This window comes from Ascaphus truei, chromosome 2 (assembly GCF_040206685.1).
Source record: "Ascaphus truei isolate aAscTru1 chromosome 2, aAscTru1.hap1, whole genome shotgun sequence".
Lineage (NCBI taxonomy): Eukaryota > Metazoa > Chordata > Amphibia > Anura > Ascaphidae > Ascaphus > Ascaphus truei.
The window spans coordinates 140994424-141010116 of NC_134484.1; the positions used below are offsets into that span (position 1 = coordinate 140994424).

At 40.9% G+C, this 15693-nt stretch overlaps 1 protein-coding gene across 4 annotated transcripts in view; it reads left to right on the forward strand.

Moving 5' to 3' along the window:
* Positions 1 to 15693, forward strand: part of ARHGAP28 (Rho GTPase activating protein 28) — a 214177-nt gene that overhangs the window by 99832 nt on the left and 98652 nt on the right. The window contains exon 1 of one of the 4 annotated variants that reach the window (XM_075585327.1): positions 10122 to 10387. The exons of 2 other annotated variants lie outside the window; for them this stretch is intronic. The gene's annotated coding sequence lies outside the window, so the exon portion shown is untranslated. Of the gene's footprint in view, positions 1 to 10121; positions 10388 to 10422; positions 10645 to 15693 lie in introns of those variants that run through there. One more of the 4 variants, XM_075585326.1, reaches the window with a different exon arrangement.

Here is a 15693-nt window from a genome sequence, read left to right on the forward strand (position 1 = left end):
TGATTAAGTGAAGGAAACAGTGTTTAAAGAAGCTTTTTAAATGTGTTTCCTTGTTTAGAATGAATACCCACATTCATAAAAAGGTTTGGTGTAGACTTTCAAACTCCAGTCCTTATTGAACACACTCAAGCCACATGTACTTGATTGTTCACTCCTTGTCAGTGGTGGACACGTAATAGTAATAATTAAATACTTTATCATTTACAAGCCTAAAGAACCCCTACTTTTTTTTTTATTAACAAACGTATTGTTCCATTATTTACTTAAAGAAAAACTTATTTATTTTAGGAAGTCGCTCATCCAATTTAATGCTAAGCATAAATAATATATACATTTTTCAACAATTATTGTCAAAACGGCTTTTTTTCAAATGGCAATAAACGTAGTAATTTTTCTTTTAAAGTCAGTACCAGCACTGCTAGTTTTTTTTAAGCCTCTTCAACTACTGCTTTTTGTAATAACTATAAAAAAAAATTGACCCCTGAAAGACAGCTGGTAATGAAGTACATGTGCTTATTTGTAGCACTGCCTAACCCCTTTGGGTTTTTTTTAAGGATGGGGATATGGGGGATCCCCCAGAACTGAACCGCAATCATTTCAGCTCTGATGGCTCCCCGGCTCCTGACATACTTACCGGTGACGTTACCTGTAGCACTTCCCGGTTTCTGATGGGGTCTTAAACGTTGGTACAGATGATGCTGTAGCTTCCCTTTGGCCCACGTGATGCGGGAGAATTTAATGCCCATTTTATTTCCCCGGAAGAGAGGTAGACTCTAGTAAGTGTCTTGGAAACCGGAGGTCCTCAGAGATGAAAATAGCACAGCTCAGCTCAGGAGTATCCCCCAGTACTATGCTTTATAAAAAAAAAATACAAGGGATATAAAAAAAGAGTTGTGGGATTGCTGTTTGAAACATGGATCTTTGATTGGTGCTTTAGGTCCTCCAGTGATCTGTGAGGCCAGAAAAACATTTATATGCAACGCTTTGTATGATCTTCAGCAAAGAATTAATAGGCGGATAGGAAAACTACTAGCTAAACACTGAAAATCAATGTACTACTAATTGAAATATTATCTCCCAGTGCATAGTCATATGTCAAAGTGAACTTCACAGTGGTCCCTGTGTTCAAGATATAGAATATTGATAGAGCTTGATTATAAATCTAGATGAACAGGTTGAAGTGCTAATGAAATGTAGCCCCCTTTCCCTGTGTCTAAGGGAATTACGTGTGCTGGATACCTGCGTGGCGTACAGGAGGCCTGATCCTCCGCCACTGGGAGCCTGGGGTGGTCTCGTTCTATCTGGTGACAGCGCCTCCACCTGGGATGGATCCTAGTGCAGCTGAATAACCCGTTCCCAGGAACAATACCAGCAGTAAATAAAGACACACGGGTATCCCCAACTTATATTTACTGACACAATAATATAACACCCCCAACACAACATCCCCACAATACAATAACCCAACACCACAATAGTGAGTCTCCCAAAGTACTGAGGGTGCCCTGGGCACCTGTACCCCGATGTCCACAAGAGCAGGCCCACCCAAATGTGAGGAGTAGCGCTACCCCCTTGTGTGTGTGGCCGTTGGTGCACGTTTGGTACCTTTCCTGGTCTCTGGTCCAGACCAGGATAACCTGAAGACGGTGATCGTCAGACCGCACTGTGATCCCACAATGCATCTACTGGATCCTCTTCATCCGCCAGATGTCCTCCTCTTGAGGGTTCTCCCTTTGGAGTGTCTCCCCGTAAAGTAACTCTAGTGGCCTATGGTCTGGTCCCAGACCACAGGCCACGCACACCGCGTGCATCCATCACTGGTGCCTTACTCAACCTCTGTCACTACAAGGCTAAGGGGTGTGTCCCTATCTAGGGCCTTCCATATAGTAGCCTCAAACTAAGGTGAGTCAGGGTCTGGCTGGGATCTATGGGGGTATCTGGCCTAGTCCAGGGATGCACTGCTCCCCAGACACGATCTTACCCCTTGCAGTCCTTGCTCTAACTGATGCGTGCTGCCCAGAACGCCAAATGTAGCTATCTCCTTCCAGCACAACCCTGCAGCCCCATTGGCTGTGCTTCAGCATGTGGTAAGCAGCCCCAGTGGCTGCTGGGACTTGCAGTCCCTTGCTGAGCCTTTGTAATAGCCGCCGCAACTGACAGGGTACTGCACATGCACAAGGCTTGTACTGCGCATGCGGGCGCATTACACAATGGCGGCCCCAGCTTGCCGGGTGCGCAACTGAGCACCAGAGCAGTCCCACCACTGCCCGCAGCAAAAAAAACCTCCCCCGCCCACCCCCCGTACCCGTACCCACCACAGAGGTAAACGGTGCTCGGGGCTACAGAAATAAAGTCAAAATTTCACAACATCTTTATCTTGCAAAAAGATGAATGTTTATTTCCCAAGCGTCTACCACAAATACAGTCATCTTTGTCCTTCAATGTTATGCCTTTAGCTCTTTTGTGTAGCTTGACTGATTTTTTTATTAAAAGCCTTGTAGTCAACTGTGTACTATAAACATAGATATATGTACATAAAATAGCAATAATACTAGAATGAATCAGTGCAGAAAAAATATAGTCAATGTATTCGATCTGTTATATAGTAAACAAGCATAATGACAGTAACTAAAGGGCAAATTTATCATAATGTGATTTCCAGTTTTATACCTGTGCAAAAAAAACAGTACTGACTGCTTTTAGTTGGCAGAGTACTATGGTGTGAAAGTAAGGCAGGTTCTCATTTACATGGTTGTGTTTTCTTCAGAGAACTGTTGTAATGAATGCAGAATCACAGAAACATTCTGTATGAAGCACAGTATGATGCATATTGTCGGTGCTTCTCCAACTACAATAATGAGAATAGATAATGTGCTTTAATATTATGCGTGATCTAGTATCAACAAAATACAGTATATAAGTGTGTATTAGTATAAACACGTAAAAAGGGCTAGGAGGGCAGAAAAATATACATTTCACATACCAGGAAAAAAACAAAACAAAGGAAACCAAATTACAAATAAACGCAAGGTAAAGATAAAGGAATTGATCTCAATGATGGACATGCATAGGTTAACATATATGCCATTCAGGTGCATATAAAATGCACATGTAAATACATACAGGTATGTAGAGACGTGTAAAAAAGGTAGATTAAAAAGTTATGTATATACGAAATGTAAAAGATTAGGACCATTGGGTTGTCGGGTATTTGATTGGTGAATCCAGAAGGTTTCTTTACGTTTGAGGGACAGGACTCTGTCTCCCCCTCTTATATCTCGGTGTACTACTTATTTTCCTTTCATCCAAAGATCCATTGGAATTTGTCTCTCTGTTATGTACTTCAGTAAAATGCTTTGATAATCCATGATTCATAAACCCATGGTAAATATTTATTTTGTGTTGGAAGAAATGCGTTTTCAGCGGTCTTTTTATCCTCCCTATACAGTATATTGCTTTTTACATGGGTTTGTGAAATTAGATATACTACAAACATATTACAATGAACACAAACATATTTCAACGAATTAAATCCTTAATACTGTAGATTTTATCTGAAAAATAAGATCCAAATAATTGTTTGCCCTGAATGTCCAGATGGTCACAGGGGATGCATCTACTGTACTAGCACCACATTTAAGACATCCTGGAACTTTGGCTGCAAGTGAGGTATATGATTTTATTATTTCACCAGATTTAAGAATTGTAGGTGGCAACATCGTTTTTAGATTTCTATCTTTCTTAAAGGTCACTGTATGGTGCACTGGTAAAATGTCTCCCACAATTGGGTCACATTTCAGAATATGCCAATGTTTTTTAAGGATACCCAAAAAGTGTGGGTCAGCTTTATTTTACCTAGTTCAGATTAGTTGTATTACACCTCTTATTCTCTCTTTTTATTCTCAAGTCCAGATGTATTGTTATGAAGTAACATTTCTTCACTTTTTTCTTATTGAGGCTTTTGCAGTGCATCATCCACTATCTTTTCATCATAATGTCTGTATAGAAACCTTTCTTTGAATTCTTTTGCTTGGGAGTCGAAATCTTCTTCCATAGAGTAGTTCCTGCAGATACGTTAGAACTGCCCATAAGGAATATTTTTTAAGCCATTTGGGTTGATGGTTGCTACGAGCTTCCAAATAACCATGGCATTCAACTGATTTTCTATATGTTTTGAAGTGTATACATCCATTATCAGAAAAAAAAAATAGTAAATCTAAAAACTCAATTTGTTTGAAATCCCATTTTGAGGTGGAGGTAAGACCGAAGTTATTCTTATTTAAAAACGCTAAAAAGAGCTCCGATTACCATACAAAAATAATGTCATCAATATATCTCTTCCAGCATAAAAAGGATTATTATTCCATATTGAAGTATTCTCCCAATGCCCTATAAAGAAATGAGTGTAACTCAGGGAAAATGTTGTACCCATTACAGTACCTCAGGTTTGTAAATAAAAATCTTCAAATGCAAAAAAAATTGTGGGTTTAAATATATTCGATACTTTTGATAAAATATTTTTGTTCTGTGGCCATTTTGCCCAAACTATTTTAAAAGTATCTGATTGCGTAGTTTAATAATTCATGTGCGATGCACATACAGTATATAGAGTTTGGACACCACATATCCCCAAAATGTAAGTATACTGCCACACGATTTCCTTCCTAATTTTACCGTTCAATTGAGTCTTTTAAGTGTGTATATTTACAATATACATGTGTGTATATATGTTGGAGAACATATCTCTGACTCTGGCCATAAGATGAACGATCTGAAGGTGACCATACTCAAAGTTAATCTTAGAACACCGAAAGAGAGACAGTTGCATGAATACAAATTTATGAAATTGTTCGGGACACTCACTGGTGGCCTAAACCGAGACCACAGTTTCATGAGCCACTACACAAGAGAACTCTCTTCCCATGAGTGCTAAAGCCCATGTCTATTAATACTGCACTATATGAAGGCACACACACCTGTCTCTTACACATACAAATGAACTATGTAATTCCATCCCTATATACCAATAGGGTCTACATAGTAGCCACACACATGAACAGATATGCAACACCCTCTTACATTTCTACACCTACCCACACCATTGTTATACACTCCCCCTCCACACACACTTTTTATAAAGCGCTGTATACACGGTGGGTGCTTTATTAATTAAGATTTACACATGTACACACATACAGACGCACATACACACATACACATACACTCCCTTACATCACAAGCATTCAGGGACCATTTAACACCTTAAGTCATAAATTGCATACTGCACAGGGGGAGGGGTAAGCTTCACCAACAGATAACATTCCAGTTCCCTTGTTTTTAAGAGTTTTTGGGGTCTTAATGAATTATAACATCCTCATCAGCCGTGCAGTCAGAGACTCTCTGACGTCACGCACAGGGGGCGGAACTGAGTTAATGGGACGAGAAGTCTTTGAATGCAAGGGGTATAAAGGTACTCACGTAACTGGTGGGTCCCTCCCCCTCCTACCTGCCGTGAGGAAGCGTTGTTACACGAAACGCTCGCGTCGGCACACGGGTGCATGCGCATGACTCAGATACCAACACGTGAGTCAGCTGGTGGCATTGCCTTCCAGCACTTGCAGCGTGCAAACTTATGAAGTGGCTTCTGTAATGGATTGCCCAAGGGAGCATTTTAACCAGTAGCCACTCAATCTGTCTACACTGACAAGATAGATGCATACTAGTGCACTCTACTTATGACTTAGTATCTACCTACCCTCTCATTAGCACTGACCCTTTATTGACCAGCTCTGACTAACAGAGCAGGTGTTTGGTCAGTTCCGTTTACCCTAGTTACACCTATGAACTGTGTGATATATTAATATAAGTTTCAAGGTAAACCTTAGATGTGAGGGTCACAGGCATACCACACATTGAGCTGTGCCTGCTGTTTCTATTAGTAGCTTATGTATGTATCAGTGCTACATTTTTGCCATAACTTTTCTGGCTGGGGAATACATTAACCCCTACTTACCCAGTTTTAAACACACCTAGGACGAACTATCTATCCAGGTAACTGGGTTTGATTACATTACCCTGATACTATCATTTACATCTCACAACTACGGGCCCTACTTCTAGTAGTACCTATCTAGCAACATTGGAGTCGCAGTGCCACAATCATTGTTCATGGCTACTGGCAGACCAAGCTAGGGTCTAGATTTTTCTGGCCGTTGTGTTTATTAATATATTACGTATTCAGGGTATGTGCACTGAGACCTACCTAAACAGTTGAGTTCTATACCTCTGGTTACTCTGACAGGTGTTTTTATTATACTCACCTGTCTTTATTGCAGGACACTCCTGTTGAGTGTTCCTGTCATCCTTATTGTTGATCCAGAACCTGGTATTACATGTTCAGAATTTAGGATCCTAGCATTTAATACTCGTTTTAATCCCCAATATTTTAATAGTGGTTTATTAAAGTTGTTTAAAAATTTTCATACCTCACCCATTAGATGTATCAGAGTGCCCAAAACTAGGTTTCTTTTCTCTGTTTGTTGTGTATATATATAGCAGAAAATAGCTGTGTTAGTCCAGTTGCAATAGTGCAGAATAAGTGAGTTCTTCAGTATTAGGTGATACCTTTTTTTATTGGACGAACAATTTTCCTTTTCTTTTTTCTTTCTACACTGTTTTAGCCATAGATTCCCTGGTAAACCAGTATTGCTGACCTGAGGAAGAGAGGAGAACTCTCGAAAGCTTGTCCTATGACATAAATTGTTAGTCCAATAAAAAAGGTATCACCTAATACTGAATAACTCATTTATTCTGCAATATATATATATATATCATCTGTTCCTTAGCAGGTCTTAAAATGAGGTAAATACAACCTCAGATGAACAATAACACATGACAAATTACACCGTGTCATGATTTATTTAACAAAAATAAAGCCAAAATGGAGAAGCCATGTGTGAAAAACTAAGTACACCTTATGATTCAATAGCTTGTAGAACCACCTTAGCAGGAATAACTTGAAGTAATCGTTTTCTATATGACTTTATCAGTCTCTCACATCATTGTGGAGGCCTTTTGGCCCACTCTTCTTTACAACGTTGCTTCAATTCATTGAGGTTTGCGGGCATTTGTTTATGCACATCTCTCTTCAGGTCCCACCACAGCATTTCAATCAGGTTGAGGTCTGATCTTTGACTGGGCCATTGCAACACCTTGATTCTTTTCTTTTTCAGCCATTCTGTTGTTGATTTGCTGGTGTGCTTGGGATCATTGTCCTGTTGCATGACCCAATTTTGGCCAAGCTTTAGCTGTCGGACAGATGGCCTCACCTTTGACTCTAGAATACTTTGGTATACAAAGGAGTTCATGGTCGACTCAATGACTGCAAGGTTCCCAGGTCCTGTGGCTGCAAAACAAGCCCAAATCGTCACCCCTCCACCACCGTGCTTGACTGTTGGTATGAGGTGTTTGTGCTGATATGCTATGTTTGGTTTTCGCCAAACGTGGCGCTGTGCATTATGGCCAAACATCTCCACTTTGTTCTCGTCTGTCCAAAGGACATTGTTCCAGAAGTCTTGTGGTTTGTTCAGCTGCAACTTTGCAAACTTAAGCCGTTCTGCCATGTTCTTTTTAGAGAGAAGAGGCTTTCTCCTGGCAACCCTTCCAAACAAACCATACCTGTTCAGTCTTTTTCTAATTGTAGTGTCATGAACTTTAACATTTAACATGCTAACTGAGGCCTGTAGAGTATGAGATGTAACTCTTGGTTTTTTTGCAATTTCTCTGAGCATTGCACAGTCTGACCTTGGGGTGAATTTGCTGAGACGTCTACTCCTGGAAAGATTGGCAACTGTCTTGAATGTTTTCCACTTTTGAATAATCTTTCTCACTGTAGAATGATGGACTTTAAATTGTTTGGAAATGGCCTTATAACCCTTCCCAGATTGATGGGCAGTAACAATTGATTCTCTAAGATCATTGCTGATGTCTTTCCTCCTTGGCATTGTGTTAACACACATCTGAATGCTCCAGACCAGCAAACTGCTAAACCTTTGGCTTTCATAGAGGTGTTCACACTTGCTGATGATCAATTAATCAAGGGCATTTGATTAGCAGCACCTGTCTACCACTTAGCATCTTAATTCCTATGGAAGCAGTAAGGGTGTACTTAGTTTTTCACACATAGCTCCTCCCTTTTGGCTTTATTTTTGTTAAATAAATCATGACACGGTGTAATATGTCATGTGTTGTTGTTCATCTGAGGTTGTATTTACCTAATTTTATGACCTGCTAAGGAACAGATGATTGTTATTATGTCATGAAATGTAAAACCATAGAATTCAAAGAGGGTGTACGCTCTTTTTCACACCACTGTACTGTATATATATATATATATATATATAGAGAGAGAGAGAGAGAGAGAGAGAGACATAGATTCCTTTGTAAACCAGTATTGCTGACCTGAGGAAGAGAGGAGAACGCTCGAAAGCTTGCCCTGTGACATAAATTGTTAGTTCAAAAAAAAAGGTATCAACTAATACTGAAGTACTCATTTATTCTGAACTATCGCAACTGCACTAACACGGCTATTTCCATTTTATTTATATACACACTAAATCCTATCCAATAACTTGGGTTCAACTAATGTTTACCAAACATATTTGAATACAACACGTGGAACACAAAAAGGAACAAATGGAGATGAGATATACGCTAATTTAACTAATTTTATATACTTTGCATACCTAAAATTAGCATGTATTACAGATATCTCAGGTGTGTTCTTTTTTGCGCATACTGTAGGTGTCTCTCGACATGTTGTATAAAGGATTGTTAGGGGTGTTATATGTAGCACTTGGGACTCGCCCTCTCTTACTCACCCTTTGTTCCTCTCACACATCTTATAGGCAAACCTAACTTTTTTTTTGACAAGTTAGCAAACGATCGTTCATGCGTGAAAACATATTTTTCGCAGCGCATTCGAACTTCAGCCAAGAGTTCGTCCATATTAAGTAGTGGGAGGTTGGTAAAAGCTGACCACAAATAGCTTGCTACTAAGAGTTGGACTGTCTGCATATAACTCAGAGTGCATGAGTAAGTGATGATGCATCTTAAAGCTGCAATCCAAGCAATATCCTACATGTGTATTTTTTTTTTTAATAAATCAGGTCTGTACTATGAGAAAATACTTGCAGCATTTGTTTTTTAATATAACTCTAAATGGTGTTTTTAATGTATTATAATGTAACAAGCATTTTTTGTTTCTATTGAAACCATTTACAAAGGCACATCCCCTTCCCATTCTGAAACAGGCTCTGGCACACCCCTTTTTGAGCCCTTCTCTAGCAGTGCTCTATTATATCTAGCGACTGCCTGGTCACATGATCTTTCACACAGAACTTTGCATCTTTGGTCCTCTTCTGCTTCACTGAAAGCCATTTAGTGAACCCCCGAGCCGAATCTTTGCTGATCAATCACAGGAGACCAGATAAAAAAAAATTTAAACAGCAACTTGGACTTCTGCTTTAAAAGCATGCAGGAAGAGTGTTACACTTTATTCAAGTTTCTGTTAAGTGAAAAGGCTTGCACATTTAAAAATGACGATATCCTAGGATTTTAGTGGCAAATTGTCTAGAATATAACTATAGTCAATAAAGACAGTGTGCACTCTGCTGGACCAGTTGGGACTGAAACATTGGATTCCAATATAATTTGTGACCTGTTTACACTTGAATGTTTTAGTGCATGCTGCCTTCTTTGACTTATCACAGGGGTAAGGGAACCCCTTCCAGACAGGTCCTGACTGCATTGGTGCGCCACATTTATACGAATCTTTGGAACTGATGTGCACACTCTACACATTCATATTGGAATACCGTTGGAGTCGTGTGTCTAAGGAAACCTGGCATAAGTAATAGTTACTAATGAAAAACATGAAGTTATAAAAAATTTCAATTCAATTTATAAAATGTTTTTCAGTTGGCTTTGTTCCCTGTAGACTTCCCTGAAGCAAAAAACTAGAATTTGCATACAATGATTTCATTTCTTCCAATGCTTCCTCTCTGTCACGTTCCAGCTGTTCTTTGAACAGAACAGATTATGTTTTACTTGCTACAATTCAGGCTCTGAACAAATCTGCATTCGGACAGTTTATTATATACTAAATTAGTAGCTGGCTCCGAGTTTGCTATTTTAGTGTGAAGGAATATGTTTCTGGATTTCCCTTTATTTTTACACTGATGCGTCAGAAGTGGGCTCGTCCCAACTAATTAGACTTTTATACTACTTCTTAGGAAATAGATTAAAGGTTTGAATCCTGACACAAACAGGAAAACGCGACATGCATTTATCCTGCAGCCACGGGCTCCTTAAATAGCAACTGGGCAAGGTTTGTACTGTTTCCCATGCATCACAAGTTCAGTCTCTCATTGTTTTCTTGTGTACCCATACAGTACGCTAAACTCCACTCCCTATACCAGTTCCTTTGTATGTCAACACGGATAGGATAGGTATTTTGATGTGAGCTGAAGTTGTCAGGAACATTAAAGGGATTCTGTTACAAATATTGTTTTATACTTCTGACCTTTCCGTGATTCTTCATTGGTTATACAATAATGCGTAAGTAATGCTTGGCAGCTTGTAAAGGTAAGTGCAGTGGGAGTAGTTTTACTTACAGAACTTATTTTGACTTGCCATTCATTACTTACAGATTCCGGCTCTGTTTGTAATTCTCATTAGTCTGGAGCTGTTGTAGACGGACTGTATTTAGCAGAGATTCTGCAGTGAGTGTTGATTTCGAGATGTGTTTAGTTCTAATTATATTTAGTCCAACCCATATCATCATATCATTATAATTCTAAATGTTTTGTCAGCACTCAGATTTTTAAACATACATCACTATTGACATGAACAGAAATAACATATTAGACAAAAGTAGAAATGTAATATTAACCTTTCTTATAAAATATGTTATTTGTCACTGTCTAGGTACACACATAAGTAACACAATATCAGTGCATCTATGGATGATTTCTAGGTTGTTTGTAGTTTTATCTACTGTATACTACTATTATTACTGCTTTGATCCAGCTATACTTTAGTAGTGTGTTATATTTTTGTGCAGGTTTGTGAGAATGCAATTTTTTGTTTTACAATACAGATGTCATTTTGTATATTTGTTATATAAGCAACCGGCAGTAGAAGTAATTTATAATGGTTTGTTTATCAATTCACATTCATTTGAGTTCATTTTGCCCTGTGCTGAGCCGGCTCTGCCTTCCACTTACACAGTACAGTACATACACAATTCTAATGAACACTTAGGGGAAAGTGCCAAGTGGCCTCCATGTGGAGTAAGGAGAAGACAGAACTGTGTGATATAGTCCTTGCTAATTAGGAAAACATATCTGTTTCCCAAAGTTAATTTGTCTGCTATAAGAATGTGTAGTTAATGCTTATGTGTATTTGTAACTGTTGGACTGTTTAATTGTGTTTTTCAATGCGTGACTCTGCACAAACCCATGAGCATCACATTTAGTTAAATCTGACTGATATGTTACATATAATACATATATATTTTAGTTTCTACAGAATATTATGTTTGAATATTTATGTTTACCTGTCATGTAGGCTATATAATACTACAGGCACACTGGGTATTTTTTTTTTAACAAAAGTCTTCTGGCTGCAAAACCGAGACAAAGTCAGTACAAAATAATTACACCATTGTTATCAAAGGAAAAATTACAATTACTTTCAATAAGATTCTTTTGTCTACATAAATGTAATGCTGTTTTTTTCACTGGACGTACCACAGTTTGCAGCGGTGAGATTTTTTTTTTTTAATAGGCATTCATTGCTGTTGATTGGGTGAAGTTATTCTCAGTCATAACAAAGGAGAATTGGCAAGCTTGTGAATATTCCCATAACTAAATGCAGCTAACTGAATCTCATATTTCTTCTTTAAGGTCCAGCTGCCTCCAAAAATGACCAATCTTGATCTTTAAAGCAAATTTCCTTTCTGTTTTAGTTTTTATTTAAAAGCCCTAAAGCCTGAGTGTTCACATGGCAACCTTGGCTATTTATTCTGATCCACTCCACAACAGGCAGCACATAATTAATTACAGTGCAGACAGACTTTAAAGAGAATTATTAAAGAAACTGTTTTAACTAAGCTTCTCTGATAACATTCAGTCCAGTGATGTCAGAAGTGGGGGGAAGGGAAGTTCTGTTCATTTTGATTTCATCTCATTTTTTAGGAATAAAATAATCAGTGATCAGTGAAAAAACTAGGAAGTAGAGGATATACACCTGTCTGTATAGTATTGTGACTAAATCAACATGTTAATTCATAATGTAGATAACATTTTAGTGTGCAGAGCTTTCAAAACATCACAGGTCTCTTTTTAATTGTATTCAAATACAACACATGTACAGCTCTCGTCCATATCAATCGTCAGAGCCTGAGCTGGGTCGTCCATGCCTCTGGATGGAACCCTCCCAATCATGCCTCTGAATAGAACCCTCCTACCCACAGCGTTAGTCCTTCGATGATGCAACCACCGTGGCCACGTGGCAAGCGGCACCGAAGACTGTTAGGCTTGCTACATCTGTACAGAAAGAGATAGGCTCCAGGGCACACACAATGTAGAAAAAAGTGAAAAATATTTATTGCAGCATACAAAAGTGAACAGTATAAAACCTCCTATTTATTTTTGTTACATAAATCATGACACGGTGTAATATGTCATGTGTTGTTATTCATCTGAGGTTGTATTTACCAAATTTTAAGACCTGCTAAGTGTAACGGGTATTCCACCCGCCCCCAATCGCAGATATAGTGTGGTGCGGGGAACTTAGTGTTACCAGGTGTGGTGCTTTACCTGTTAGGCTCACAGGAGGGCTGAGCTTCCGAAAGGGGGAACCTGGGGCAATTATATTAGGAGTAACCCTGTACTCGGTGCAGCGCCTCCACCAGCGATGGTTCCTAGCAGAGCAGGAATTGTTCCTCGCAGGACACATTAATATCACTCCACACAACGTATGTAAACAATCAATGACTTTACTTGCAGCAACCATAGAACGTACTTGCATATAATAACCATAAGCAGATGCACGTATATCAACAGGTGTCCCTCTCTAGAGGAGAAACTGACTACTGCGTCTCGCAGGACGCTAATCCCCTATCAACGGGTGATCCCACCCCGTGTCCAGTAACCCCACACAATGTCCCGCACTCTACAGAGAAAGGATATGTGTGACTGCGCAGTCACTGTTAAAGCTAATAGGATTGTTGGTGCACTTGTTGTTACAGATTACCTGCCGAGCACTCCAGTGCTCGGGCCTGCAACTGGCTTCACAAAGGATGAGACGAGCTCCTGCACAATATCCAGGATCCAACCGCGTGGTGATCCGTCAGGGGCGATCCCACCCTGAAGATAGTCCAGCCCTCTTTAATGGCAGAGACTTGAGTCCAAGTCTCTCAGCAAGAAACGCAGCGTCCGCTGTGTCCGTAACTAGCAAATAGCTAATGGGGCAGGGTCCCTACCCTAGGGCCTGTCCCTATGGCACTTACGACTGTTGACTCAGGGCTTATCTGGGGCCTAGGGGGCTGCTGGCCTAGTGCAGGGAGTCACTGACTCCTGCACCCTACCTCCTTCCCCTAGCTGCTCCGGTCACCAACTGCCAAAACGTGCTGCAAGCCCGCGAAATGTATCTCTTTGCTGAGCAGGGAGATACTGTAGCCCTATTGGCTCATGGGGGTCATGTGGCTCTGCTCTTGTGCATCCTGGGGGCTGACTGCCCTTCACTGCGCATGAGCGACCTGTCTGTGGGCCTCCCGGCGCTCCTAGCCCCTGCGCATGCGCAACGCACCTAGCAATGGCGGTGCCCTGCTCCGCGAGCCGCCGGGACCCTCGTGACGCGACCGCAGCCCTAGCAACGGCCCGATCGCGTCCCCGGCAACCGGCCACATCTCTGAGGTAACGCGCTGCTCGCGCACCTGCCCCCACACCTCGCGAGCGCCGGCTGTGAGCCCAAGAAGGAGGGGGGTCAGCTCTCAAAAGGGGAACCTGGCTACATCAGGAACAGATGATTGTTATTATGTCCTGATATGTAAAACCATAGAATTCAAAGAGGGTGTACTTTCTTTTTCACACAACTGTAGCCCTTCTGTACGTTTGTTGCTGCTACTATTAAATAAACCACTCTTTGGGATATGACAGTCCCTTAAATTCTCATTCTAACCCTCCCTCCACTGCCCAGAAATGATCAGTCATGAAATCTACTATTGTCAGGCATGCACTTTACGTGTCACTAATACCTTTTCATTATTGGTGTATCTGTTCCTGTTTAGCTACATTTCTTCAGGACTCCATTTACTGTGGGTCTGTCAACTTTGATAGCATGTCTTCATTTGCCTTATGTATACTCTAACTTGTCTTTCATATCATATTTACTTCATTTTGTTAAGTGTCAAATCCATGTCATATTTCAGTTGCTCTTGGTTGCTTCTATTTTGACCTGTAATGATTAAGTACAGTATGCCATCCCCTTAAATGGCAGAAGGCTCTGCCATACACTTTAGACAAAATAATTTATATGTAACGGGTATTACCTCCTGTCTGACCCACCCAATCTCACATTGGCCCATGTGGTCTAACCGGTCCCCATTACGTGATCGTGTATGGTGGAGCACCTGCAAGTAACAGAACTCCTGAGTTTCCCGCACGATGGTATTAGGGGATGTCATCAGGAACAGGTAGCTGAGGTAGTGGGTGCGAGTCCTACCTATATCATGTGCAGCGCCTCCACCTCATCAGGATCTGTGCTTCCGCAGGGAGATGGTCCTGGTGAGGAACTCCTTCTCGGTGGTGACTGCCACTGCAGAGTAATTTCACACTCACACAGTGGGGGTATCTTTGAATAGGGCATCTTTATTGACGTACTCGATGAAGTAGACTGCCCCATGCAGCTGTCAGCTCTAGCCGCACATTTCTCCGTGCTGTCCCTTTGCCAGGTACGCCCTCCAAATTGGAGTGGGATCCCCTCTCCCCGTAGGGAGATCACCCCTGTGCCAGGTCCCTGAACACAGTGTGGCCTTGACAGGCTTGATCTGTAAACTCGTGCCTCTAGTTACAGCACTAGGGTCACAAAGCTATCCTGCAATCCCTTTCACAGGAGCCAAACACTTTAACAACCACCACTAACTTGACAGTGTTGTGCCTTATATACCTCAGGGGGCAGGCGCATCTCTGATGTCACTATCCAGGGACTCAGAGCATACAGCCACTCCCATCCATACATAGGGCACCTCACCAGGGTGTGATGGAAAACCTCCATAACTACTGCTGGCATTCCTGTACTTACCAGGGTTTACTGCCAACAGAGAAGATGTCTGCAGTCCATTATTATGCATGGCTACATACTCCCCCTGGTGAATCCCCACCGTCCCGGCTGGAACCTAAATTTGGTGTACCTTGCGCCAGGAAACACTGCAAAAGAACACACAAATAAATTTCAAAACATCATTGATTTTCTTTCATAATGCAACGTAGAGCACACTCTGACCAGCAGGGGGCGCTAGACTAAACACAGACTCTATCTATTCAGTAGTGTCTAGGGTCTGGCTTTTTCACCTCCCTTCCTGCTGCATCGGTCACCGTGACACTGTACTCCCGGGGCAGACCTCGCTCA